This window comes from Falco biarmicus, chromosome 5, assembly GCF_023638135.1.
Source record: "Falco biarmicus isolate bFalBia1 chromosome 5, bFalBia1.pri, whole genome shotgun sequence".
Taxonomy (NCBI): Eukaryota; Metazoa; Chordata; class Aves; order Falconiformes; family Falconidae; genus Falco; species Falco biarmicus.
The window spans coordinates 61,123,059-61,149,788 of NC_079292.1; the positions used below are offsets into that span (position 1 = coordinate 61,123,059).

The 26,730-nt window shown below is 41.4% G+C and overlaps 1 long non-coding RNA gene across 1 annotated transcript; it reads right to left on the reverse strand.

Moving 5' to 3' along the window:
- Window positions 1–504: 504 nt before the first annotated feature.
- On the reverse strand, window positions 505–26,022 carry LOC130150826 (uncharacterized). The gene is made up of 4 exons (XR_008822398.1): window positions 25,851–26,022; window positions 23,280–23,398; window positions 22,241–22,332; window positions 505–606 (listed from the first exon to the last, which is right to left on the reverse strand). It is a non-coding gene; the product is annotated as an uncharacterized LOC130150826 (long non-coding RNA).
- Between the last annotated feature and the right edge of the window lie 708 nt (window positions 26,023–26,730).

Below are 26,730 nucleotides of genomic sequence, written 5' to 3' on the forward strand. Positions count from 1 at the left end.
TTGGCTGCCTGCAAGCAGACTTCTGGCAATCTGTTTGGGTGCATGTGGCAGGATAGGGAGCTGCTTGCTCTGTAACTGAACTTTCTATAGGGAATGCCTTCTTGCAGTGCATGGGTCCCACGGTGATGCCCGCTGTCGGGACACACAGCTAACCTGGCTTTGGGGAGACCTTCAGGTGTCATGCCCACTTACCATTAGGTCCTCTCCTCACAGTCAGAGGTATACCGTGGTGCTCAGGATAGCCTTAATGCTGGCACAGGGAATGCTCTGGAACTCCCTCACTTGTCTGTACCACGAATGGTGATCCTTTATCTTTACCTACACCAGCAGTGACTCCTGCATGTAGCTCTAGAAGCCATGGTGTGATCACCAGTAGCAATAAAGATATGTGCTGCCAGACAAGGCAGCTCGCTTGCCTTAAGCCCTAACGCACAGGAGCTCTGCATACAGCAGCCATTGTCATTCTGTGGCCAGCATGGATTTTTCTTCCTTCAATGAATGTTCGCTTCATTCATTCCTTACCTCTTTTTCCCTTATTAGTGAGGGGAACAGCTTTTTGGTTGGCCTGTCTCACGGTAGCAGTTTACTTAGCATCTGGGAGAAATCCTGAAGAAAAGAAAAAAAAAATCCATTCCAGGAAGCAAGACTTGTGTAACGAGCATGGTTTCCATATCTGCTCCCTGACTAGCATTTCAAATCCATCTTAATAACAAAGCAACTGAAGTCTATTTGCATTTTATAAAAACAAACCTTGAAATCCTAACCTCAGGCTTTGAAATAGAATCTAACAGCTCACAAATTCCATGTGTCATGCTAATCTGAAGGCTCTGCCTACCATAAACATTTCTGAATCCACAACTGTATTTAATGCTGCCTCTGCCACACTTCAGTGGAAGAGGAGAGAGAAAGGCAAAGCTCTGCAGCACTGAAAGTAATCAGCCTTAGAATAACCAGCCTCATATAATCAATCTTAATTGTAAAAATGTTTTCAAAAGAAAAAGAATAGAGTAGAAGTTTGTGACATCAACAACAGGATTATGTGGACATTGGATTTGTAAATTCTATTGTCTAGTTAAATTACCCAATTCCCTCCATCTTTCCAATGACAGATTTAGCCAATTAACAAGACCAATAAACTTTATGATGTGTAGATTAGGATTTCAAAATTGATTAAATAATGTTTAGGAGGTAAATGCAATTAGGCTACATCACAATCCTGATGGTATTTCTAATTAATTTGGAGCTTCAATGTAAAAGACCAAAGGCCAGACGCTCAGCAAAGCACAGCTGATAGTAAGATAATTAAGTTATAACACATGATGCTCTCTCCCGTTTGGCCTTAATCCAGAACCCTAGCTTTATGCTAGAAGAGTTACTCTAATTATACACTACAAAAGGAGGACATGTCTCTCACTGGTTCTAAGTCATGATATGCACCCTTAATCCCTGAATCCACAGAATTCATACACAGCAGAGAGTAAAGAGCATCGGTGCTGAGTCAGACTAGAAGCCCATGTTGTCCTCTGCGGTGCCTCTGAGAGTGCTCAGCAGCAGGTGACCGGGGACATCCCTGCCAGCTGGTTTCAGTGGGACTTAAAATTAAGAGCAGGCTTACTTACGTAGGGGCCTGGATGCCAAGGAATGGAAGGGCCAGGGTGCACAGGCAGAGACAACTGCAAACAGTGAGACTTCTGCAGCTTTGCCCTTTGCCATTTCCTCTAGGGAATTAAGATCAATCTTAATTAATAAGATTATGATATTAGCTTAAAAGCCTATGAAGCTGTAGAACTGGGTATTTCCACATTCAGCAGCCTGAGGAGGTCATTACCACAAGGTCCCTGAATGCCTTAAAAGCTGTGAGCAACTCCAAGGAGACTAGAAAACTTTATGTACACAGATCAGGCCCCAAACAACATGAAAAGATGGTCACCTATTTCCATGTACACCAGAGAAGCTGTAGTGAACTGTCATTTTTCTATGGATACTTAATAAACTAGGTGCTTGGCTTTGATTGTTGAAGAATGTTGTGGTTGCACTTTATTTTTTAGGAGGCAATCAGCATTTTTTCCTTTCTCCCACAGAAGCTGTTGATATCTACAGCTTAAGCACCAAAGAGGTGTGAAGATGAGAAAAGGGCAGGAAAGGACAGAGACGTATGTATAGCACATCTGCAAACAAAAATAAATGTATTTTTCACTTGATTGTATTGATATATCTGCTTACAAAGTTTGGGTTTCATCTTGTCCAGCTAGGTACATATAAGAATTATCAAGATTTCCCTTATAAGCAGTAGAGAAAAATAAACACCCCCAGAGGGCATTGTATCTCAGCACTGGCTGTACTTGAATGGGGTGGCTAACCCTTCAGAGGTGGGTATTGCTTTCTATAGAGAGATTTAAAAGGATGAGCTTAGACTGGGATGACTAGATTTTGGTTAGTGGGACAAACCCACCCAATGAGACCAAAAATATGAGCATTTTTCCTAAAGAACAAGTTGGTGATTAAAGTGAGCAGGAAACTGAGAAGCAGAACAGAGCCCTGCTGTAAGAATTATAGCTCATTTACATTTACCTTCCCATTCATTTGCTTGTTTGCAGCATTTAACCGCTATGTACTAAGATGCATCCAGGATCCTTACTCTATGTTGGCTAAGCAAGTTTTTGAGGTGAATGGGAATTTTTCAGAATAAGGATAAAGATAATACTAAGAATGCACATCTGGATTTCTTCCTGTGAGAAAAATAGGACGAACAATCTTACTTATCCTTTGCTACAACAGATGAATGTCATCACCCACTAAAACCTACTTACAACAGGACAAGTAAAAAGAATTCACTGCCTTTGAGCAGAGCTTAGACAACTCTGTTCCTGGAAGTAAAAGTGGCTTCTTTTAAGATTAATGGTGCATTCTGCATCCATCAGCTTAACACAGGAAATGGGAAAAAGGTTTTTGGAAAATAGCATCAGCCTTGGGCAATACGTGTATTTGGAAGGCTCTGTAACGTGACTTTGCTGAGACCTTGCTTTCTTCTTATCGTATTTACTCAGAGCTGCTTGATACTTTATTCTTCTTTTTATCCCGGCTCATTCTCGCTTCTGCTTTCCCCTCCTACATTCTTGTAGTGTGTTATTTTGGAGGTCAGGAAAAAGATCATGATGCTTCCAGCCATGAAACTGCTTGATGTGTGTTCATTGTACCTTCCTTTTTTATTTCCATCCTTCTCATGATTTCTTGCTCACCTGTGACTTCAGTCTCCAAAGCTTGTTTGGCACCATGAGGTCCCCACCTATCCTTAATCATGATCTTTGTCATATTGATTTATTTTAAAAATATAATGGTGATGCAAGCTTCTTTTCAGCTCTTTTTTAGAAAATTCCCTTTGGATATCCATCCTTGAAAACTATTTGTTTCATGATAGCTGGAATCCATCTGTAGCCTCTAAAGAAGATGAGCCTACTCCTACGCAATAAAACTGGTATTAAAAAGCCCTAGTGTAACTTCACTGATTTCACAGAATCACAGCAGAGGAGGAATTTAAATCCACTGGGTTTATGCTACTCCAGAGCACAACTTGGTGTAACTTGTTCGTTAGTTTCAAACCCCTGATGTAATTTGTGGCCTGTACTTTATGTATTTATCCTGAAAGACTTTGCCCTACCCAACTCTGTCTAGAGAAACTCTTTGTTTCAAAGGCAAAACTACTAACTAGTGCCATTTTCATGGGGAAAAGTCTTTCTAGAGTAATTCAGTGTTATCATTCTGATTTGAATAAGTTATCCAGCTGAAGACAGCCAAATTTGTTTCTGGGAAATCTTCCGGTTAGTAAGTCGCATGGATGTCGGTGACGGAAAGGTTGGTCTATTTTTTCTAAAGGTACTCACTGTAAACTCTTCTCCCTTACTTGTACAGCTGATTTACAAAGTGGCTGCCTGCAATAGCAAGGGCCTGATGGTGAGCTCAAAAGCAGATTGTTACGTGTGTTCTCAGGTATTTCTGTGGTGGAATACGCCTTTGTGTAATACAGAGCTACTGTATTACACTGAACTCCCAGTTAGAAGTAAACATGCACCTAAGAGACATTTTCTTTGTCATACCTGTTGGTCTGAGTTATTATGCCTTCAAACTTTTAAGACTTACATACGTATTTTTGCTATTGCCATTTAAAGGTGGTGGTTAAAATAAAGTACGTGAGGTGTAGAATAGCAAGTTTCAAGTTGTTATCTATTGACAAAGATTAAGATGGCCGTTTAATCTTAGAGACCCAGATATGCTCAGCAGATATGCATGGACTGACTCTGATAAGCAGGCAATGACTAACCCAGGATTTCTCTGTGATGTGAGAGCATCATCGTTATTGAGGGTGGAAGGATCCTATCTGCCCTGCTCTGCTCAGCCTGCTATGTGATAAAGAGCTAATGCAATCAAACTAATGCAAGTCAGTCTTTGCAGCAGATCCAAGGCAGAATGTTGGCAGCTCACTTTTTAGACATAAAGCATAAAAAATACAGAAATTTAGCAGAATGATGCTTACAGAACTGGCTGAGGGTGCTGTTGCTCAAAGATATTAAAGGAAAGGGCATTTTGCTATAATTTCTGAATTGGCATGAACTTAACCCCGAGTCCTTGTCAGTATTGCCTCCTGTGGCTGGGAGACTGGTGGCTGGGTGCAGAACGTCTACACTGGTGGTTCCCACACCCAGACCATTGCCACCAGCCAAAGACCTAAATCCCAGAGACCTTCATCAAGCACAATTCTGACGTGCTGCAGTGGTCCACAAAAACTGGCACCAACTCCTTATTGTTAAATGCTTTGGGACATCTCAAATATGAATGGAGCTATATAAAATTCAATTCTATTGTAAAGAAAACAGCTGTCATGAATTAAGGCTACATTCAGTTTTTGAGATGTGGACAACTGTCCAGTAGGGAATGAACAGAAAACTCAACTCATTTAACTTTAAAATGGAGATTTGTCTTCTCTTTCCCAGAAAACAGAACCCCAGGGATTTTAAATCTATAAACCACATATAGCATATCACCCAAACAATTTCTTCTGAGGTCTGAAAAACCCCTTGCTGCTAATTATTGGTTATAGATGGTTTGAAAGAAATATGTAGTTTTAATGCTGGGTTTAATTAAAATGCCTTTAATAACAGTCATGGATTTTGCAGCACAAGTGCTAAAAGGCCAAATCCTGCTTTTGCAGAGAATTGAGTTCAGAGGAACTAGATGAGCAAGCAGCCCAAGCCAGATTTGGGCCAAACTTTGCAAAACAGTTCTGCTTTTAATATGACTGAAGTCTGCTTTCCCAATAAGAACATTTTCTGGAAAGGAACAGATTTACTGTTTGAACTTTATCATTTCCTCGTCTTCAAAACAATAGGAGAGAAAAGGAACCTTTCCAATTTTTCACCCCTTTAATTAATAAGACATTCTTTGGCATATGACAGGAAAAATATGTGATGAATGTATTTGATAGGTTATGATTAATAGTGGTCTAGGGAGGTTTTAGAGATATGAGACGCCCCATAAACACGGAATTAATACCAAAGCGAACATTTTTATAATGTCCATTTTGGCACTCTCCCTGACCTAAGATGTTAGTAGCTTTATATGTAATTTAATTAATGCTTTAAAAAAATATAATGCAAACAGCTCTTTTCAAACCATAACAACCCATTGTATGACTTATGTGGGTTTGAACTGGCACAGTTAGTCAAAACATTCCTACTGCCACTTTATTTCCATAAACCATTTGTATTGTAAACTTTAACAGAAATTTCTGTGCCAGGTTTGAAGAGTTCAGGCAGAGGGCACTTTGAATATAGGGGCTGGATGTAGCCCGCTTAGCAAAATAATTTAATCATGTAAATAGTAATACTTAGAGAAAGAGAGGGAAGCTACACCAGTGGTATCTCTAACTTATAGCCAGAATCTGCAGCTAGATATATTATAGGAAAAATTAATATCTTTCAAGTCTGAAAATATTGGCCCTGACTTACCTCTCACACTGGTGGAAATTACAAACAACTAGTGGCATTAGTGCCAAATAATATAAAAATAAAGGGAGCTTTTGGCCTATTGTCCATCCTTTGCATTAAAGGCGATGTAGGTGATGTCTTCCACTTGGTCCTCTCTGGAAAGGTCCTCAGTCCAGAGCTATTTTGGGTACTCTGCTGAGCTGATGGTAGAGGCAGTCAACCATTGAAGAAAAGCCAGCTGAGACAAGTATGTGAAAACAGAAAGACGGTATTATACATGCTCAGTGGCTGCCACTGGAGCAAAATGCAGAAGGCGCGTATCCATGCAGGATGAACACCAAGCCCAGAGAGAGTCACTTAGTTTGAAACCCTGAGCTGGCCATGGAGTTGAGCTGAGGAGCACCAAGAAGAGGGACAAAATGCTGCATGCACTACAGCTCCTTCATTTCTGAGCACCCAGACCATGGTTATAAAATAGTAATATATGCATTAACCTTCCCCAGCCTCCAAAAGAAACAACAGAAGGGAGGAAAAATGGAAAGTTAGTACTGAAAACAGCCACCCAAGGGATGGTGCTGTTAAAGGAAGGATGGTTTCTGGTTTGGTTACTAAACCATCAATCTTTAAGGGACAACTGAGATGTCCAGGCTGTCCCTAAAAAATGAGGAAAATTAGAATATGAAGCTGAGGATCTTAAATCATGCTTCACCAAAAGTGTAAGATGCTTTGTCAAGGATGAGAGAACAAGGATATTGAAGGGGTTGTGGTGAAAAGATATATTTTTAGAGAAAAATGAGGTGGAGTAAGAGACCATGCCCTATGAGACCATAAAGCAGTAAGCAATCATGTAGCATCGGTAAAACTATTCAGAGTACATAAGTAGAGTATATTGTGCTATGCAAAAATATAGGATGAAAAAAATAAATATTTATAATAAGGATAAGGTCCAGGTTTTCCTGAGTATGATAGCAGACAATTTTCTTTATCAACTACGATAAAGTTCATTAAACAAGAGGGCATCTTAATTAGAGTTTGTTTTTATAAGTGATAAGAAATAAAAACTTGTTTCAAGTGGATCATGGGTTGATTCAGTTTAAATACAATTTAAGGATAAACAAAGGCAGTTTTATAATTAAGGTTTTAGATTTCAAATAGATAAAGACTGAAAAATAAAGGTATCTAATTAGTGAGCTATCCAAAAGAAACCAAGGACATGAGTGCAGAGGAAACATAGAATTACTCAGAGTCAGACAGATGAAGCTTATCTGGAATCCATATCATAAGCAAAGGAAAAATCTTTGTAAACTTGTGGGGGAGCACTCTGGACAGAAAGAGGTAAATAACCACCTTAATGAATATACTAAGATTTTAGAAAAAGCCTTTTCAGGAGGGAAAATTGAATGATCAGCAAAATGAACTACATTAGATGTCAGGAAACATACAGGTAAAGTGAGAATCAATGAAATTCAAGCTGAATTACGAAACTGAGACAATAAGCAAAAAGCTGTTTAACCATATCTATAAGACTAAAGAAAAAGTAAAGCCCAACTGGAGTGAAGATGGTATAGAAATCAATGATAATTCAGGTAGAGTTTCAAAATTCTTCCTTGTTTTTAATAAAAACAACAAAATAGGGTAAGGTGGGTAATGAAAGAGAGATCCTCAAACTGGAAATGTACACAGCTGAAGCTGAGGCAGAAATCTCTGGACCAGGCAATCTCTCTTCTGGAACTGTGGAAGAACTGGCATGAGAAACTGAGGATCAGGTAATAATTTTTGTACCAATTACATTAAATTGGCATGATGCATCACGGTTGAACATAGGTAAAGTAATGCTGCAGCTTGTGAAAAGATAGAAGTAGCCCACTGACAACTAGAGACTAACCTGACTTTGAGAGTATACAGAGTATAGAATGAATTTTGAAAGAAAGTATATGTAGAGAGAAATAAAAAAATTATATAAAATGCAGTATGGCTTTACCAAAACTGAATCATGTGAGAATAAGCAAGTATATTTCTTTGGTGATAAAAATGCTCTCCTAGATGAAGGAAGCACAGCTTTTTATCTAGATTTCAGGTAAACATTTGATATGAAGCCGTAAGGAAAAATGTCATGTTATGTGCAGAAGATGAGAATTAGTATAATAACTATAAGGTCAACAGGGAACTGCCTAAAGGGCAGGTCATAACAGACTCTACTGAAAGGGAAATTATCAGGTAGGAGGAAATCTATTATGTGATGGATTGACCTTATGACCTATTCACTTAATGGTTTCATTAGTGACCTTGGCATGGAAAATAGTAGCAAATGAGAGATACATATGATGACATAAAACTGGAAAGCATGAAAAGAACCAGAAAGAAAGACACAGGTAACCTTGGGGGCTGGTGTGCTAGAAGTGAGATCATGTGTAACAGAACTGAAAGCAACACCCTTGCACAGAGGAAGCAAAGACACAGGTCTGCCTCCATCTGCCAACTACTGGCTAGTTTGAAACTTCAAAGACAGATAACTAGTAAGAAGCACATGGATACAGGTTGAATGTAGGCTATCTGCCTCCAAACCATGAATTTCTACTGGAAAGAAATATCTGCATAGGAGTGGACCACAGGATGGGGTCTGGGTCATCAACAGGATGTATCCATGGACAAACCCAGAAGCTACTGTGGTGAGTATATAGGGGAGGTACTTCCAACAGCAAGAGGAAAATAGTAACGCTTCCTAAGACTCTGTGGGAAGTCCACAGAAGGAATACCATTTTCTTTCCTGTTCATCTATTATCAAGAAAGAAGCATTGAAACTGAAAATAATGCAGGGGGACTTCTCAGAAGAGTGGGTAGACTACTTCCTGAGAAAATACAACAGGGCTTATTTAGGTCAGCAAGGTGAAGTTTGAGAAGAGGTAGGATTGTTTTCTCTAAGTACATTGGGGTGGAGAAAGGGGATCAGAGAAAAAGCTATTTAAGCTGAAGGACAGCTTTGGCACAAGAGCTGTTGTACGCTGCCTCCTACTCAGAGCTGTAATTTTTTCAAAGAGTTTCCCACTAGCAGTATCTGAAGGAAGAAACCTCACTAGCTCATTATTAACCACTTTATGCAATGGACTTTACTTCCACCAGTTGCCTGATGTAGCCAGGCTGAGGGCTCACAGCCTGCAGGATCTCTTGCAGTCCTACACTCTGAAGTTGTAGCCAGATGCATCTGAGGTTCACTTGCACGGTTTGCCTTTGAGAATTTCAATATAACCAATTCCACTTATGACCCATCCTCATAAATATTTAGACACTTTGAAAATGCTGGCTTTGAAAGGAAGGCAGAAGATCTTCAGAGTGCTATCTCCACAACTTTGGCAGTATTAACCTCATCACAGGGATTTCAAGAGTTAATCAAGCTCAGAAACACTGAAGTTGAAAAAAGGAGCAAGGAGGGTGTGGGGCAGGAGGGAGAACTATCAAAAGAAGGCAAGTTAGGGTAAGACCTTACTGAGCCCTGTCCTTTCAAATTTCCTGTGCTTGACACATCATCAGGATGATGTCAAAGTGACTTAACCAGCTATGACACTTCATTCCAATGATGTGGCCAAGCAGAGGAAATTTGAAAGAATGTGGCTTATGGTACTGAAAACAATCGTTTAGAGAAATGCATGACTGCTGTTTTTCAATTTAAATGAATTTTAAGCCCTTTCTCCTGTCTCCTAAACACATATTGCACCACTTGAAATATTTGCATTGCTGCTGAGCTTGCCAAAGGTTGTTAAAATGGCTTTACTGTGATTAAAAGGCAGCCCTTAGTTTTGATGTGGGGACTTCACCATATTTTCTGTGGTGTATTATAGTATCTATGGCACTACATGCATAACTACTAAAAATAGAAATCTTAATTCTGTTTTTATTAATTTTAATACCATTAACTTGTAATAGTAGCACTGAGCAAGCAAGCTCTATGAGCCCAGAAGCCCCCGAGCTTACAGCACACTTGCCCGGTCACATGCCCAGTCACTGTGCAGCCCCCCTCCATACCCCTGGCCAAGCAGTTGCACAGAATCATTTCCAGGTGTGTTTTGAATGTCTCCAGAGAAAACGACTCCACAACCCCTCTGGGCACCCTGTCCCAGTGCTCTGTTGCCCTCAAAGTAAAGTTTTCCTCACATTCAGATGGAACTTCCTGTGCTGCAGTTCGTGCCTGTTGCCCCTTGTCCTGTCACTGGGCGCTGCTGAGAAGACCCTGGCCCCAGCTCTTGACACTTGCCCTTAAGATATTTGTAGATATTGGTAAGATCCCCTCTCAGTCTTCTCCAGCCTAAACAGGCCCAGCTCTCTCAGCCTTTCCTCATAAGGGAGATGCTCCAGTTCCCTAATTACCTTGGCAGCCCTCTGCTGGACCCTCCCCAGCAGTTCCCTGTCTCTCTTGAACTGGGGAGCCCAGCACTGGGCACGGCACTCCAGGTGCGGCCCCACCAGGGCAGAGCAGAGGGGCAGGATCACCTCCCTCACCTGCTGGCCACGCTCCTCTGATGCACCCCAAGGTCCCACTGGCCACCTTGGCCACACGGGCACACGGCTGGCTCGTGGGCAGCCTGTTGTCCACCAGGACTCCCAGGTCCTTCTCCGCAGAGCTGCCTCCCAGCTGGTCAGCCCCAGCCTGTGCTGGTACATGGGATTGTTCCTCCCTGGGGTCAGGACCCTACACTTGCCTTTGGTGAACTTCATTAGGTTCCTCTCCACCCAACGCTCCAGCCTGTCCAGGTCTCCCTGAATGGCAGCGCAGCCTCTGGTGTATCACCTGCTCCTCCCAGCTCTGTATCACCAGCAAACTTGCTGAGGGTGCGCTCTGTCCCTTCATCCAGGTCACTGACAAGTCAGTCGAACAGGACTGGACCCAGCACTGACCCCTGGGGAACACCGCTGGCTACAGGCCTCCAGCTGGACTCTGTGCCGCTGATCACAGCCCTCTGAGCTCTGCCATTGCGCCAGTTCTCAGCCCACCTCACTGTCCACTCCTCTAACCCACGCTTCCTGAGCTTGCCTGTGAGGATGTTGTGGGAGATGGTGTCAAAAGCCTTGCTGACATCAAGGCAGACAGCAGCCACTGCTCTCCCCTCATCTACCCAGCCAGTCATTTCATCATAGAAAGCTATCAGGTTGGTCAGGCATGATTTCCCCTTGGTGAATCCATGTTGACCACTTCTGATAGCCTTCTTTTCCTCCACATGCTTAGAAGTGACATCCAGGATGAGCTGTTCCATCACCTTTCCAGGGATGGAGATGAGGCTGACTGGTGTGTAGTTTCCTGGGTCCTCCTTCTTGCCCTTTTTGAAGACTGGAGTAACATTTACTTTTCTCCAGTCCTTAGGCACCTCTTCTGTTCTCCATGACCTTTCAAAGATAATGGAAAGTGGATTAGCAATAACATCTGCCAGCTCCCTCAGTACCCCGGGGTGCATGCCATCGGGGTCCATGGATCTGTGGGTGTCAAGTTTGCTTAAGAGATCTCTAACATGATCCTCCTCAACCAAGGGAAAGTCTTCCTTTCTCCAGACTTCCTCTCTTGCCTCCAGGGTCTGGGATTCCTGAGGGCCAGCTTGGCAGAAGGTGTTCAGTAACTTTGCCTTCTCTGTATCCTTCATGACCAGGGCACCCACCTCATTCAGCAGTGGACGCACATTTCCCCTGGTCATCCTTTTCCTGCTGATGTACCAGTTGGTACTGGAGATGATGGGCAATACCCACTTATCTGGCCAAATACTGTGTCAGAGCCTGAGACAGCAGGGACTGCCCCTAGGATGCCCTAGCAGTTGTCTTTGTGTAGGCAACTCCAAGGTGACTGTGTCCCACAGCAGCAACTGGCCTGGCCACAGCCAGTGCCTGCCAGGGCAGCTCACCTTGTCTCACAGCCCCCACCCTGCAGCAATCTCCACTGCCATGAGGAGGATGGGGAGACGCTGAACACAGTGGCTTTTTGGGGGTGCCAGATGTGGTGGACAGATGCTGCTGTCTCCGTCGCTCCCAGATCCTTCTTGAGAACTTTACATTAAAATTTCTTCTTAACCTTGAGCGGCAGTGTGCCTCATGACAATATGGTATAACATTTTCCAGAGCACTGAAATGTCTTGGAAACATCATTTTCAAAAGAAAGCTCATTTTCAAAAATGTCTTAGCCACGAATAGGCTTCAATAACATGAGTCACAGTGTCTCAGCTCCCAAGGCACATCTGAAAACTCTAGCTGTGCTTTCATGGGTAATAGGAGAGAGCAGATTGTTCAGACGCCTGTTGAGAGAACGTGCGGTTTATCTGTGTTTGGGGATACTTAGCCCAAATCTGGATGCAGTAAAGTAACTTCTAGGAAGAGAGAGACTGTTACACCCAAAAACATATATCAAAGGAAACCTTATATATCTCCAAAAACAACTGGTAAGATTTCTTTTGGTCCTGAAAAAAAAGCTAGATAGATTTTAAAATGTTAAGGGATAAATTAAAATAAAACAACTAACATTTATTTTTGAAGGTGGAGAAAAAGGAAGAATGAAATGCTCAGAAAATCGAATACTTATGTGACTCGATCTCTAAAACACACAGCAACTATATCTGTTAAAGAGGTCTGAGGACAAACACAGCTTCAGTACTTACACCTTTCTTAGTTACAAACAGATAGCTTTTATTTAAAGAACGTGAATCCTTTCTTTGCTTTTGCCAGTCTTTCTTTGTTAGATGCTGGTTTACAGTTTCACCTTCCACTGCTGTTTTAAGCAAGCAAAGCTTTATCTTAAACATGGTACATAATATGTTCTGCCAAGCCTTAAATACTTGAATTCATCTTATCTTTATGGTGACAAGCTTACATTTGAAATAAAGTATCAAGGCTTTTCAGAGTAGAGGCATTTTCAGATAAAAGCTGTTGCCTTTTTACAGCAGTTCTCAGCTTTTATCATTTGAAAAAGAGAAATACCTGATTATTGGTTAGCAACAGCTTTTTCAGGAATAACTGTTGTGGAGAAAAAAAAAGCCAACTCTATAATTTTACAATCTGACTCAAAGCATTGTTAATTTGCATAAAAAGTTATGTGATTGCTGAAACCAAATGGACACCACACACATGTGTCATCTGTGTTTGAAGTACCATAAAACTCCGCGTTGAGAGGAAGGAGGGGAAGGAAGCAACACAGACCAGTCTAGGACTAAGAAGAAAAAACTTTTTCCCATGTAATAACTTTTACAAATGGTATTTGTCGATGTCTTCCTTACTCATGTACGCTCACTCCCACATGAACTGTAGCTATTACAGTAGCCAAGAGCTGTTGGCCAATTTATCTTTCTACCAAAAGGGGTGTGATGTTCGATTCCCATAAAATCTGTTAAAAAGATGCTGAAAAGCCAAGTACTTAATAGAATGATACTTCCTTCTGAGAACACAGCCCTATCTTGGTGGCAAAGACCATTCCATCTCTCACCAGCCATATAGCAGCAGATTTGCAGTGCTTACCTGGCATAGGCAAAACAACATGCTGAAAAACATGTTGAAAAACCCAGGTTTTTGTGTTCAGGTAACACTAAAATGGGCTGCAGGTCTTTCAGTATGTCTGAGGTAAGGTCTGGTACTTTGTACTTTGTAAGCACCATGAGGACAGTGAAGATAAAAAGGATCCTGTTAAGCACGTGCCGTAGAGAACACGAACTTTCTAATGGAACTTTCTTTTTCTTAGAGGGTGTAATGGTATTATTTTGCAGTAATATTTTGCCAGGTAATTCTTTCATAACCCCATTGACAATTCTTTCATATAGGTGCTATAGAAGATTGTAAGCCTGACACAACATCTTTTAAAAAGAATTTGTGAGGGAAGATATTAACAGTTTTCCAAGCTTTTTCACTTCAGAACTCAGCTATGATGCTAATTCAGTCATAAAAATGCAGTGGAAACTATGTGCAACACGTTTGGTTTCAATTGTCTGTTGATTTCACTTGATTTATATAGATCAGATCTTTGCCAGTGACAGCAAAGATATTTTTTTTACTACCAATTGATGCCTTACACTAAGTCCTCAGAGTTTGTGTCAAATTTTAACTTGGTTGGTTTTAGCCTTGTAAAAAAAGAGGAAGAAAAATGTTCCAAAATCAGCTCCCCCAGACCTCCTTGATCTTACCTAACGTTTTCATATGAATGCCCCTGTAGGTCTCATGATCTCATTATTCATGAGCAAAGATTTATAGCATCAATTTTATTTCCAAATATGTCGAAGTGGAAACTAGCATTTCAGGCCTCTTAAAACATTAGAAGAAATACGATGTTGAGAAAGAGGTGTAGGAGGAAAGGTAATAACAGAAGTCACATAAAACCCTGGGGAAACCCTGATTCCTTCAAGAAGCAGTATCTTTTTTTTTGTATGGAGCTTCATGTTAAATGAGATATTTGAAAGGAATTCCATACTGGTATCTCAAAGGGATCTGACCAGACATAAACATGCGATTTTGAAATGCTGCTGAGCTGGAAGGAAAGACAAGACCAGCACATCTGTGGATTCTGTAGAGACCAAGGAGCTTTGGGCGTCTATCTGCAAAGTATCTGCTGTGCACTTTTGTTTTGTTCCTTATTTCAGTCTGACACAGCCAAGATCCGTGGACAGGATGCATCTAGCTACTGGGTGACATAAGACTAAACTTCCAACATAAAACTGTTATTCTCACCCATATAGTTTTTTTAAAAAAAGAAAACAATACTTTTTCAGTGGAAAAGATTAAGAAAGAAACATGAAAACAATTATGTTCATAGTCTGCAGAAAGTTATATGCCTGCAAGCATAGTGCGTAACTGTTGTAGTCACGTCAGATAACCCCCAGACCAAAGAGTGACATCCTGCTAAAATAGTTTACTTTGCTGGATGTCTCCTCTGAATTCCCCCACTTTCTCTCTTTGTCTTATGTTTCTTTCCTCCTTATCTCTAATCTGATTGTTTTTCTAACCTGCTGCTGTTCAAATGGCTATTTTGAATGCTATTTTGCCCTTGTTCCCCATGCACTGGTGTCATAACTGGGGGACTCTCATGCTTGCACTTAGAAGCCACTTCTTGGGCTGCCGCAGTGTTTTTAAACCATGACAATCTTCTACAAACACCATTAAGAACCATTATTCATACAAATACTTTATCAAACCAGAGTTTCTAACATGGTCTTAGATTTCCACAGCTGCCACATGATGCATAAATCACACAGAAAACAGGTTTGTAGCAAGATTCACAGTGATTCCCTTTTTTTTGTCAGCTTTTGGGCCTCTGGGCGCATTTTATACAAACCTATTTCAACCACCATATTTATATTTACAAACAACAGACCCTAAAGAAAGCAAAAGAAGCTGCTTAATAACTGTAGTTTTTAGGCAGGGAAGGAAGCCATCAAAGATATCCAACAGTTACACACCTCATTAAAGGCCCAGTGGAGTCGGTAATAACTTTTTCTTTTGATCCATCGGGCATCGAACAAAACCAGCACCCAAGGAGGAGCAGTCAAACGGGATTTAAAAAGTCTGTTAGGGAAAAAAAATGCCCCTAAAACATGTTAATTCCCCATCCCTTTGTGGACTATGACCTTGCCATAGCCCTTCTGCTGCTTCTTCTTTAGCCCCACTAAATCTATTCCATCTCCTTTCAGTCAATGACACTGAACTGAGCTGTGTGCCAAGGCTGTCTAAATTGTCTTTCCTCTTTGCATGTGCAGAGCAATTTCCGCAAGATACGGTTTTGCTTAGTGCCTTGCATGACTGGGGATGGAACAAAAGAGGAATTCTGTGAGCTTTTTTATATTAAGCACTAATCCACAAAGATATATCTATAATCTTTATACGAACAGCCCTCTCCTTTTGATCGTAACTTAATGATGGCAAGTATTCTTTTTCGGTAGGTCAAATATGCTAGGTGATGCTTCAGATGCTCTATCTACTAAAAAAGAAAATGCTGCCAAAGGTTGCTGTTAAAGGTGAATCATAGGAAGAGCAAATTCAATCCATTCAACGCTGCATGTAATTACTACAGCAAGGATTTAGGATGCCATGCAGAAGTACTGTTGTCCTAGTTGGACAGCCTTTGTAATGAAGGTGGGAAATGAAATCAGAGTAATCTGTTTTATATCAAAAAGGCATATTAGTTGATAGGAAGCATCAAGATAATCTCTACTATATGTAATATCAGCCTTGACACTAGCTGCTCAGCAAGTGATACTTCAGCCTTTTAAACTCAAATTGGTCGAATGTGGAGATGGGAAGACATCCTTCCTATGAAGGAACCCAGGGAAAAGCTGGAGGAGTAAACTTTCTACCCTTTCCTCCTTTCTTATCTCAGTATAAAAAGGCCTTAGAGACTTGGCCAGTCTAAAATTACTTGAGCAAGATAAGAGAGGTAGAGGTCAGTAAAGAGAAGACAATTTGGTGGGATGCCATGAGATGAGTGTCAGCTGCTCCATATGGGAGGAGCATGCACTCAGGATGAAGAGTCGAGTTTGGCTGTATGCATGTTTGTTCAGAGAAATTCAAGACGAAGGAGGCTTTTTAGGTCACATAACCCAGAGAAAAGAGTTATGGCAGGGTTTATTCCTTCATCCTACTACCACTCTTGGATGAGCCAGTGGCAGAGTGTGTTACTCAGCAGGGTATGGTGCCACTAGCGCAGCTAACAGTGCACAGCCAGGGGAATATACGGGTTCCCTATCCAGGGCACAAAGAAGAGTTAAGCAACAAAAGCACATCCCTTTTGCAACCAGGGTGCATGCTCATGCCAGTTTAAACCTACCTTACTTAGCCAACTCCACCCAATATACCTCAGTGTGAGCTTTATCCTGAGCCATGCAAACCTCCTGAGAACCCCTGGGACACCCTTGGGCGTACCAACATCTGTACTGCCCTGCTGATGTTGCCACCAGCACCTGTGTGAGAAGGATTCATGGGGAGGGGGCAGCGGGGAGTGTACCTGCTCTTGCTGTAATCCCAGATGTCTCAGCAGTGTGGCTGAAACAAAACAAGCTCTCACCTTTTGGTCACTGGCAATCAATTCGATCAACGTTTAGTGTGGTTGCTTCTCACAAATTGGTATTTTCTCGGGATGAGTAGATAGACACATATGCACAGAAGAAGCAAATAGCTTTGCACTGAAGAAACCATCATCACTGACTCCAAGGGATGCCCACATAGTTATACTCACACAGTGGGATTTATAGAAACTGCAGTAATATGATGCTAGCCCCACTTATCTGTGAGGAATGAAGACCTGACAAGCAAGCCCCACCGCTTGCACTTGCCCAGCTCCTAAGTGAATCGTAGGGAAGTGCCCATCTTTGCTAACAATTCATAATCTTGACTCTTCCACTGCAGCCAGAGTCATAATTCTTCAATTTCACAAACTAAAGCTGGTTTTATCTCTTTCAAAAGACAGGCAAAAGACCTGCTTGCTTTTTAGCCAAGAGTCTGGCACATAATTAATCTCGGTTCATCTGGGAAACAGGTACAGTTCCAGCATCTGCCTGGGGACATTTGTGTGCATGTTACCCACCTCCCTGGGTGAACCCAGGTGTCCAACCCCTCCTTTTGGACTTGTCTTATTTTATTTAACTATTTCAACAGTGTTTGGGCACAGGAGGAGTGAACGGCTCCATATCCCCATGGTTTTATAGCTCAAATGGATGGGAAGAGGTGGGGTTCCACACCCACACTCAAGCCCATGCCTGAAGAAACACCAAAACCACATGAAAGAGGAGAAGAGATTACTCCTACTCCATTAAAATCTGAATTACTCTACATGAAGTGGAACTTCAATGTTCCACACTAGCGTGTATCCACAAAAGACCTTGTAGTGGCTCCAGCTCAAAGGCAGGTCAGAGCCTCTATCAAGGAGATAAGAGATACATGGCCAACACCCTCTGAAGGGAGTTGGATCTGCCTGGCTAAGTCCCGACATCATCAGGCTGTTGATGAAAAAGGAGATAAATGCGTTCCTCTAAAAAAGTAATTGGATCTAAGGGTAAGCAGAGTATGACAGTTTCTGTTTTAAAACAGCCACAAATTGCACTTTGTAGGGTACTGCAATGATTAATTCATTGTTACCTGGCATCTTCATGTTAAGATTGAATGCTTTCCTAAAAGATAAGCCCCAGAAGCCACTGCACTAATGCTTTTGAAAAGAATAATTTCCTCTTTTGCACAATTTTCTGGATTCACAGCTTATGCTGTACCAGTCTTCTGAGCAGCCGATCGCATTGATGCCTTGTGGCCTTAACAGCTATTAAATATCTTCTAAAAGCTTATTGATAAAATATTAACCACATCTCATACCTTGTGTGTTCAAAAGGAAATTCAATTTGACAAGTCTACTTAAAAATAGATAAAGTTTCCACTTTTACACAGTGCCCACACAGACTAGAAACTCCTTCAGATTTTTGTGTAAGTACATATGAATTATTCAAGAAAATGAACAAAATCTGATGTTCTCTGATCCTTCTCTCAAGAAGCTTTAAATATAAAAATTCCCTTGCTTCCTCAGAGTCACTTTCTTTTTGGGTTTTTTTTAGGTTTTTTTTTTTTGAGAACCACAGTTCCTGCAATGCAAAATCATTGTAAAGTACAGACAGTCTCCAAAATGAACAAGAAATGTGGTGAAATGTCTTCATAGTTGAAAATACCACTATTAGGCAAAGGACCCTTGTTCCATATGCCACTGCAAATAGCAATTAGTTCAAGTAGAAAAGATTACAACCAGGTGCAGGTTTTGAAGTGACTTTTGGCGGGAGGAGGGAAAGGTCTCTTTGTTAATTGTCTGTGGTAATTCATCAGGCATCTGAGGAATTTAGGGATATTCAACCTTTTGTGCTTAGCCAACAAAATACAGCCTACATGGCATCTGTGAACTGGGTGGAGATACAGAGCTTACTGGTGGTTATCAGTACACTGAAGTGAAGGATGACGTGAGGAAGAAGCATATGCTATTTTTTTTTTTTTTATAGCACATCTATTTTGCAGGGGCTTTGTTGGAGGCTCATTAAGAAGAAAGGCAGGACAAGCCCCTCCAGTGTGGGAACCCATGGACAAGCTCCACTTGAGGGCCCATGGCAGGCAGCAGGCAGATGAGGTTACTGCAGCAGTTCCCTCAAGTCTTGCAGAGCTATAAATGACATTCAGAAAATGACAAAAAAAGGAGACTAACACAACAAAGTGTGCCCCTGGGAAGAAAGATACTCTCAAAACTTCAAAAGCCTCCTTAAAAGATTGGATTAACTTCTTCTAATCCTTTGAATCATGGGTAGATATGAGTTCAAAGGACTAATGTAATTTTATTATTACATTTAATCAAATATTTAAGTTAAGAAATAGGAACTGAGCTAATGGCAACCTTCTCTTATCAGCTTCCAACATCTGAAAGCAGGAATGAATTAATTAAGTAAATGTAACAAGCTTAGGGGTATAACATACAGCAGCAGCTGAGTCAGCTTGACCATCGGCCAGTTATTGGGGTGAGATGTGCAGTTCAAGTACTACCAGGTGATTCAATGCACATATCTTGGCACTAACAGATAAGCCAAAAGGGATGCCCAGAGGGAAATAGTGTCATAAATTGGCAAGGCAAAAAGTCATTCACCAGCTTAAACAAAATGCTGTCATCAGGGAAGTTGTGCATTTAATCCATACAGCAGAGTAGGCTACCCTACCAAATGGAAGCAGATTTTGCAGGTTAGCTTCTCATTAAAGGAGAAATGTGTTTTGCCAGGTCCAGGCATATTTTATGCAACAGGCTTACATCAGGCTGTGTACTCCAACCCCTCATTTTCAGGAGTTTCAGCTCAAATACCAGTTCCAAATAAGAACCCATTGGCCATTATAAGAGAATTAAGAGTACAGAGTGTGTATTCTTGCCCTTTTCCATAGCTTCCCACAGGCAAAGATTTCTTCACAAGTGTGACAATAACGTAAAATTTCTTCAAAGCTTGTACATTCACTTGTATCATGACAGGAAATTGTAATATATCACCAGCTCCTCCATCATAATATATGTCCAAATGACATATGACTGAAGACTTTTCTATAAATTAACTATAGATGAGATGTGACTAAATTGCAGTGTGTTTCATCTGTGCACAGACATTTAAGTCAGTACAGTTTAAGAAAGGAAATTCCATTCTAACAGTGCAGGTTTCAGCACAAGCATTTTTTCTTAGAAGACAGGTAGAGATCTTCGGAGGTCGACAACCAAGTACAGGAAGGAAGGAAGAAATTACCTAAAAGATCAGGGTACATTATTGCATATTTTCAATTCAGTGGGAACCTAAGTGTTGCTGAAGGAAAGGTAAAGTGCAATATAATTTGAATTAATCATTCCAGGGGCTAGGGATTTCTTTTGTTTGCTAGAAAATTAAAGCTGCAGAACATCTAGAAGGGAAAGAAAAGGAATGAGTAAATAAATCTGATTCCTGTTCTGTTACCTCCTTCAACTATCCAAATTTGGGAAATGCATGGAAATGTCATGAACAACAACAACCTCAAATGAAAACCAGCTTAATATCCATGAAGAGAAGGCACTGGCACTATGCTGACTGGATGAAGCCATGTTACCCAGGTCTAGCACAAGACCAAGAGCTAGAAATTTCAGAAACACAGAAGAAAAATTTTCCTCTGCTTCAAGCCCACATTTTAAACACAAAACCCAAGTAACTTCTGGGTTTCCAGCTTTTGCATTGTTCCCTGGCTGTTTTGGGGTTTTTTTTGCATACATTTGTATGTGTGCACATCATATAAATGTTAGTATTCCCTCTGATTTCATCCTTTCTCCTACATAGTTTCTGCAGAAAAACCAGGCCATTGACTGCATGACTCTCAGATGTTGCCATGGTGATGGACCATGATGTCAGAGACACGGGATTAGGAGTTCCTGGCATCGCTGAGCTAAGGGAGAAGCCTGGCTCAGAAGGAGAAAACTCCCATCCAAACAGCTCTGACAATAGAAACAGGAATTTCAAAAGCAGCTAGCAAAGAACCCTCAGTAGTAAAGTATCCCAAAACAACCAGAAATTCAGTGTCAAAAATCTGTTGACTGAGAAGAATCCCAAAACAATTGGCATGGGAATTAATCATTAGAATCAGTCGAGCAAAGCCAGTGTTGTGTCAGCAGTAACTGTGCCATTAGAATCAAGATAATTTTACCCTTTTACCAGTAAAAGGAAAATACAGCTTCTTTAAGTAAATTATACAATGAGTGTTTATTTCAGCTCCACTGGTAAAGAGCTGAGTGCAATTTTAGGTGGATTATTCCCTTGGATGAAAAATTCAGAGTAGAAAAGACAATGTAGGAAGTACGTGTGTGAGTGCGCTTAAAATAATCAGACACCTCAGTTTATATGTGTGGGAATACTGTGCAAAACTGCAAGAGGTAACAGGAGATTTGACAATCAAAGCCCATTCCCACAGTCATTACTTTGGAACAGGAACAGATGTCAGCAAGTGAGTCGGCGGCCCAGCTTTTAGGGACCGAGACAGGACCCTCCCCAGCCCACAGCACAGCTTATCACAGCGCTGGGGATGAGCACTGCTGCTCTCAGCCAGCCGCCAGACCTCTTTCTTGGGGTGGGCGTGCAGCTGGCAAGGGGAAATCAGAAGAAATAAAAATAAAAATGGGGAAACAAATACAGGGAAGGAAAGAGCACAGGGGTCCAGAGCAAAAGTTGAAACTGTGTCATGTGTTATATGAGGGCGGCTTGTAATGAAATGAGCTGGCTCCTTCTCTAACCTTGAAAAGAGGGAACTGGGAGCAAAACGACTTGTTCCTCCACTCCTGCTTGGGTGGCCTTGCTCCTTCTTGCCGTTGCTATTGCAATGGCTAACCTACCTACGTGCCAACCTGACACACCAGGATGCCTCTAAATCAGAAGAGCTCTGTCTGCTTCCTGGACAGGAAGCCTTGATGACTTGTGTTGGACAAGGACGTGTGATGAGCTGAAGGACCTCAAGCAATATATTTTGATGGAAAATAAATAAACTGAAGGATACACACACACCCCTCCCCCGTTATGACTTCAAAGGTAACTTTAAAAAACAACACAGGAGTCAGCGCCTCTTCAGCACTGCGCTGTGATTTAAGGCATGTCTACACTCAGCAGGGAAGCACTGAGGCAAAGAACCCTGAGCTACCTATTTCCAGAGCTGAATGCTATATAATTAATAACTGGCCTTGCCTCGAAAAAGGGTGCAACCCCACATAAAATCACCTATATTGCAGCTGAGACATGAGCCAGTACCTTTGTGTGTCCCCACGTTGTGCCATGGAGATGTATCAGCCTGTCAAGAGGTTGCCCAGGGCTCTGTGCCCTGCTTTGTGGGGTGGACCTGCCTGATGAAAGAGTTATGAAACAACTGTTAAAAATTTGTGCTTTTGGAATTAAAACTCTATTTCACTTAACTAAATTCCAAGCAGACCAGCCTTTATTATATTTGGTACGGATGCTTTAATGACTTCTAAATTATTTGAACTGCTGGTAGTATTTTTGTGTCTGTTTTTGCAACACAGAAACCCTGGGCTATAAAACAGAAGCTGTGACTCTAGTGGACAACATTTTCCTCAGCATTTGTACTGCTCCTTTCAGTGCCAGTGAACTGTGAAGAAGCCACAGTCCAGATTAGCAGTGAGCCCTGTACATTGTTTTCTGCATTGTCTCTTGTGGTATTTTAAGCATCTGATGTATAGAAGAAAATCACCCATGTTGCTGGCATGCACCTATGTGTTGTTGCTGATTCTTCCCATTTTACTGATAGTACTTCATATTTCCCTTACACATGGAGGAATGGCAAGCACAGAAAATTATTTTAACATTAACCCCCACTCTTCAACAGCCTGGCTCCTTCTCAAGTTTGCTGGGTTTTTACTTCTGCCACTCCCAGCACAGCACTCTGCAGAAATGCAGTTGATGCAAAGAGCTGGCTGCACATTTAAATGAAAGCAACAGTGTGGGGAGTCAGTGCAAAGTCTTCTTGACCAGAATTAACCCACCAACTCAGTAAAGTGGGATGGGGACCCTTCAGAAAGGACTGCTGGGTTTATCTTCAAGGATGTTGTTCCCTGAAATAGTAAGGTGCTTCTAGTAGCTTCTGCCTGTAGTAAATGCTGCCACATGGTACCAGTTATGTCAAAATTGTTCTTGAAGTTGTGGTTGCAGAAAAAGCACCTATTCGTTCGTATTCATGTATCTTTTCAAACGGTTTTGACCTAGCCACTAACATTTTTACTGTAGTTCCCTGAATAACTTAATCGTGCTTTGTAATAAATATGCCCTCACTTACAAGTTACTGGAGAAATGCTGTGCACCTGCAACAGGCCACAGATGAGTGTACAGGACAATCAAGTTGTATCTTCACAGCTGAAATGAATGAATTGCAGAGATTCCAGCACTAGAAAGTACCTACAAGGAAAAAAAACCCCAAAACTATTAAACCATTATAGCCAAAAGCAAGTGAGAAGGAATTTTAGTGACATTGGAATACATAGCAGTCAGAAGAAAAACAGTCCATTTTATCAGAAAAGACTTTGCTACTGACATCTGCCTCCTCTAACACCTTGCCGTATTGAAAGCAAGATCAAACTGGAGACCTAAATTCTTGTTAATTTTGGATGTACTGATTCAATGTCTTTAATTCTCACTGCAGGGACAACACAAGTTTGTTTCTTGCAGAGTGCTTACCATCTGTAAAGCACCTTGTACTGCACAAAGGTGAGTAGTCACTGGGCACTCTTGTGCAGAAAAGCTGATACCATGTGCAGCTGCTTGTTTTGCTCCTGGTCACCCACAGTTCCCAGAAAAATACACTCGGGTATTTTGAGTCCCTGATTAATTCCCATAATGCTCCTAGGATGTAAAGTGCGTCAGACCTCAAAGTTCAGTGCAAGTGCAGTTAAATTCAGGGAAACTAAAGCAGAGAGATACATGGTCTGATCCTCAAAATTACTGGTAGCTATCTCTAAACTTGATTAATTTCATTATTAATTATGCTCAGTTCCTTTAGGAATGCCAACTGTTGTGCAAATTGCTCAATGCTGTTAAAAAACTCAACTAATTGATTCTGTTTATCAGATTGATTTCTGTCATATTCTACTATAATTGAAAAAAACAAAGTTGCTGGTGGTCTTCTTGGCTTTGATAACCTAAAATGTAATAGCAGATAAAAATAAACAATTATCCTCACTAAAAGTTTTGAATAGATTAAGTATAATATTCGGGAATACTTCTTCTTGGGTAGAACTCTGAAAATGCATCACAAACACCAAAAATCACTGATGCTAATAACCCTGCCACTGTTTCAGCTGACTAAAAATAGAGGCCTGTGACAGGCTAAGAATAAAAATATTCATCTGGAAGTTTGTAACTCTTAGTCATAGTTTGATTTCTTAAATCTATCTTCAGTGCAAAAAATGATTAATATAAAAGCAAACCCAAAAATAAAGTTTTGGAGAGCTATGAGGATATATTATAGACAGCTTCAGTAGGTGTGTATTTCTGGTCTAGTAAAATCATTACACTAAATATTTAAGACAGTAATTGCATTTTTGCCGGTGTGTAAAGATCATAATCAGTTATATTTAATCTACTCTTGAACTGTGCATTGTCTTCTAGAGGATTTACTTACAGCACTTCAACCACCAGCCATCACAAGGCCAAAATAGCTCATTCCCAGTGAGACCCATTAGGTCCTTGGCACCAAGGGTCTCATCCTGCAAATCTGCTGCTCCTGGGCCATACTGCCTCCTGGCAGAGACATCCAAGCCCTGCCTCATCCTGCTCCCAGCATATCTCGACCTCTTAGTGTGGCATTTACAGTCTGTACAGATCATATGCTCGGTAAGAGGGCTGAGGCAAACTCTTCTGTTCCATATCCCACCACAGTTCCTTGGGTCCTGCAGGAGGAAAATCTCATTCTCCCGACCACCCAGGGAGGAAAGCAGGGAAGGCAGCCCCGGGGTGGGTGGTGTGGGGAAGGATGTGCAGCTCCAGTCCTTTTGGGCAGCCCCACTAAACCTGTGCCTCTGGGGAAGCTGCCAAGGGCCACGAGGCAGTTGCAGCTGGCAGTAGCACAAATTGCTTGGGACTGCTTGTCCCCTGCCAGGGCAGCTGGGGCCAGAGGAGAGACTGTCCTTGCTCATGTGACATACCTCATCTGGAAAACACAGTCTCTATTAGTTTTCTCTTCTCTTCTGCTACCTTATAGCTATATATATAATATAATACATATATAATACCTATAGCTATTGCTATACAATCAGCAGACCAACTGCTGCATTTCTATTTACCAGGTATGGGCCAAAGCTCCACTTTCCCCCATTCAGGATCCCATTCCTTTGGGTTTTGTTCCCCACTTCTTTTGCCAATTGCAACAACTTATTTTCTAGGGGACACTTTTTCATCCCACCATACTTCACAGATCTCACAATCTGATGAAGTTCAACCTCCCTAGGACACAGTTAAAAGTTAACTGCCCCCTTCTTAGCTTTATTCTTCTTTACATTTTGGGGGAAAGAAAATGCTCATTTTTCTCCCTAAATCAACGAGACCTCTTTAAAAACCTGGGGTTAGAAATTCCAGCATGAAATCTTATGCAACAGTCAGGGAAGGGTGGAGATATAAATATCATAAAGTACAAATTCATCACTGAATCTGGAGCAAATCCACAAATTTAAAAGCCGATGGGACACTCAAAGTAGAGATAAACACAGATGGACAGCAACAGTGCCAGAGAGAAGGATTAGACAGGACCCATGAGTGACATTAGGGAATGGTCAGATCAAGGCAGTGCATTTTACTCCCACAAACGTCCTTGCTTCCCACCTCTTCCAGTAAGACAAGGTAATAAATTTCTTACCCCCCACTAAGAATTCTTGCAGCAGAGACCTTTTAAGGGTGCAGTCAATATGTCCTGCCTGGGTTTGTGCTTCTGGCATGTCCCTCTTTAGAAAACTGACCACTCCATGACCTTCCTGTGCTCTTCCCGCTTGCTGTGTTGTCACTCGGCTGTGGGCAATGCCAAAACTTCCTCTCTGAACTGTGTCCTAATTCCTGTGACTACCCTGGTCTGCTATGTGTCCTCTTCTAAAAAAATTTGGTTCTTTGGACCACATGTGCATGAGCTTGCTCTTTGGAATAAATTGTTTCACTGCATGCAAGGAGATTGCATGCAAAAATTCAGTTCTTCCACTAATGAAAATGTTGCTGTTGGTGACTCTACCTGGATAGCACCCTTCAGTAATTAAAAAATAAATAAAAAGGGGACAGGGACGGGAATGGGGATACGACATGACAACAGGACGATATAACCATGATATTGCTTCCTTTTCTTCCTTGCTTCTCCCTGAGGGCTTCGAACTCTCTGGGTGCTTCAAAATGTAAAAGGAAAGCTCTGATTTCTGAGATAGCCCATTCCCTCCACAATTGTCTGGTTTGCTCTCAACATCTGTCTAGTCAGACAGCTACTACCAGCATAACTACCACAAGTGTTCACTGCTCAATTAGTAGGGAGTGATGCCACCCACAGCTGACACCTAACACACAGCAATGCACGAGATGATGTTCTGCAAAGTTTAAGACTTTGAATTGGTTTAAGCAATTCTCGCTCCCATTTCTGGTTGTAGCAAGCACTTGCAATGAATGTAGTAACCTAAACAGCACCCTGTATGAGTCACAGAAAAATTTTCACTGGAAGGTTTTTGACATTGCAACACACTTCCCTATATTTAGACAGAAGG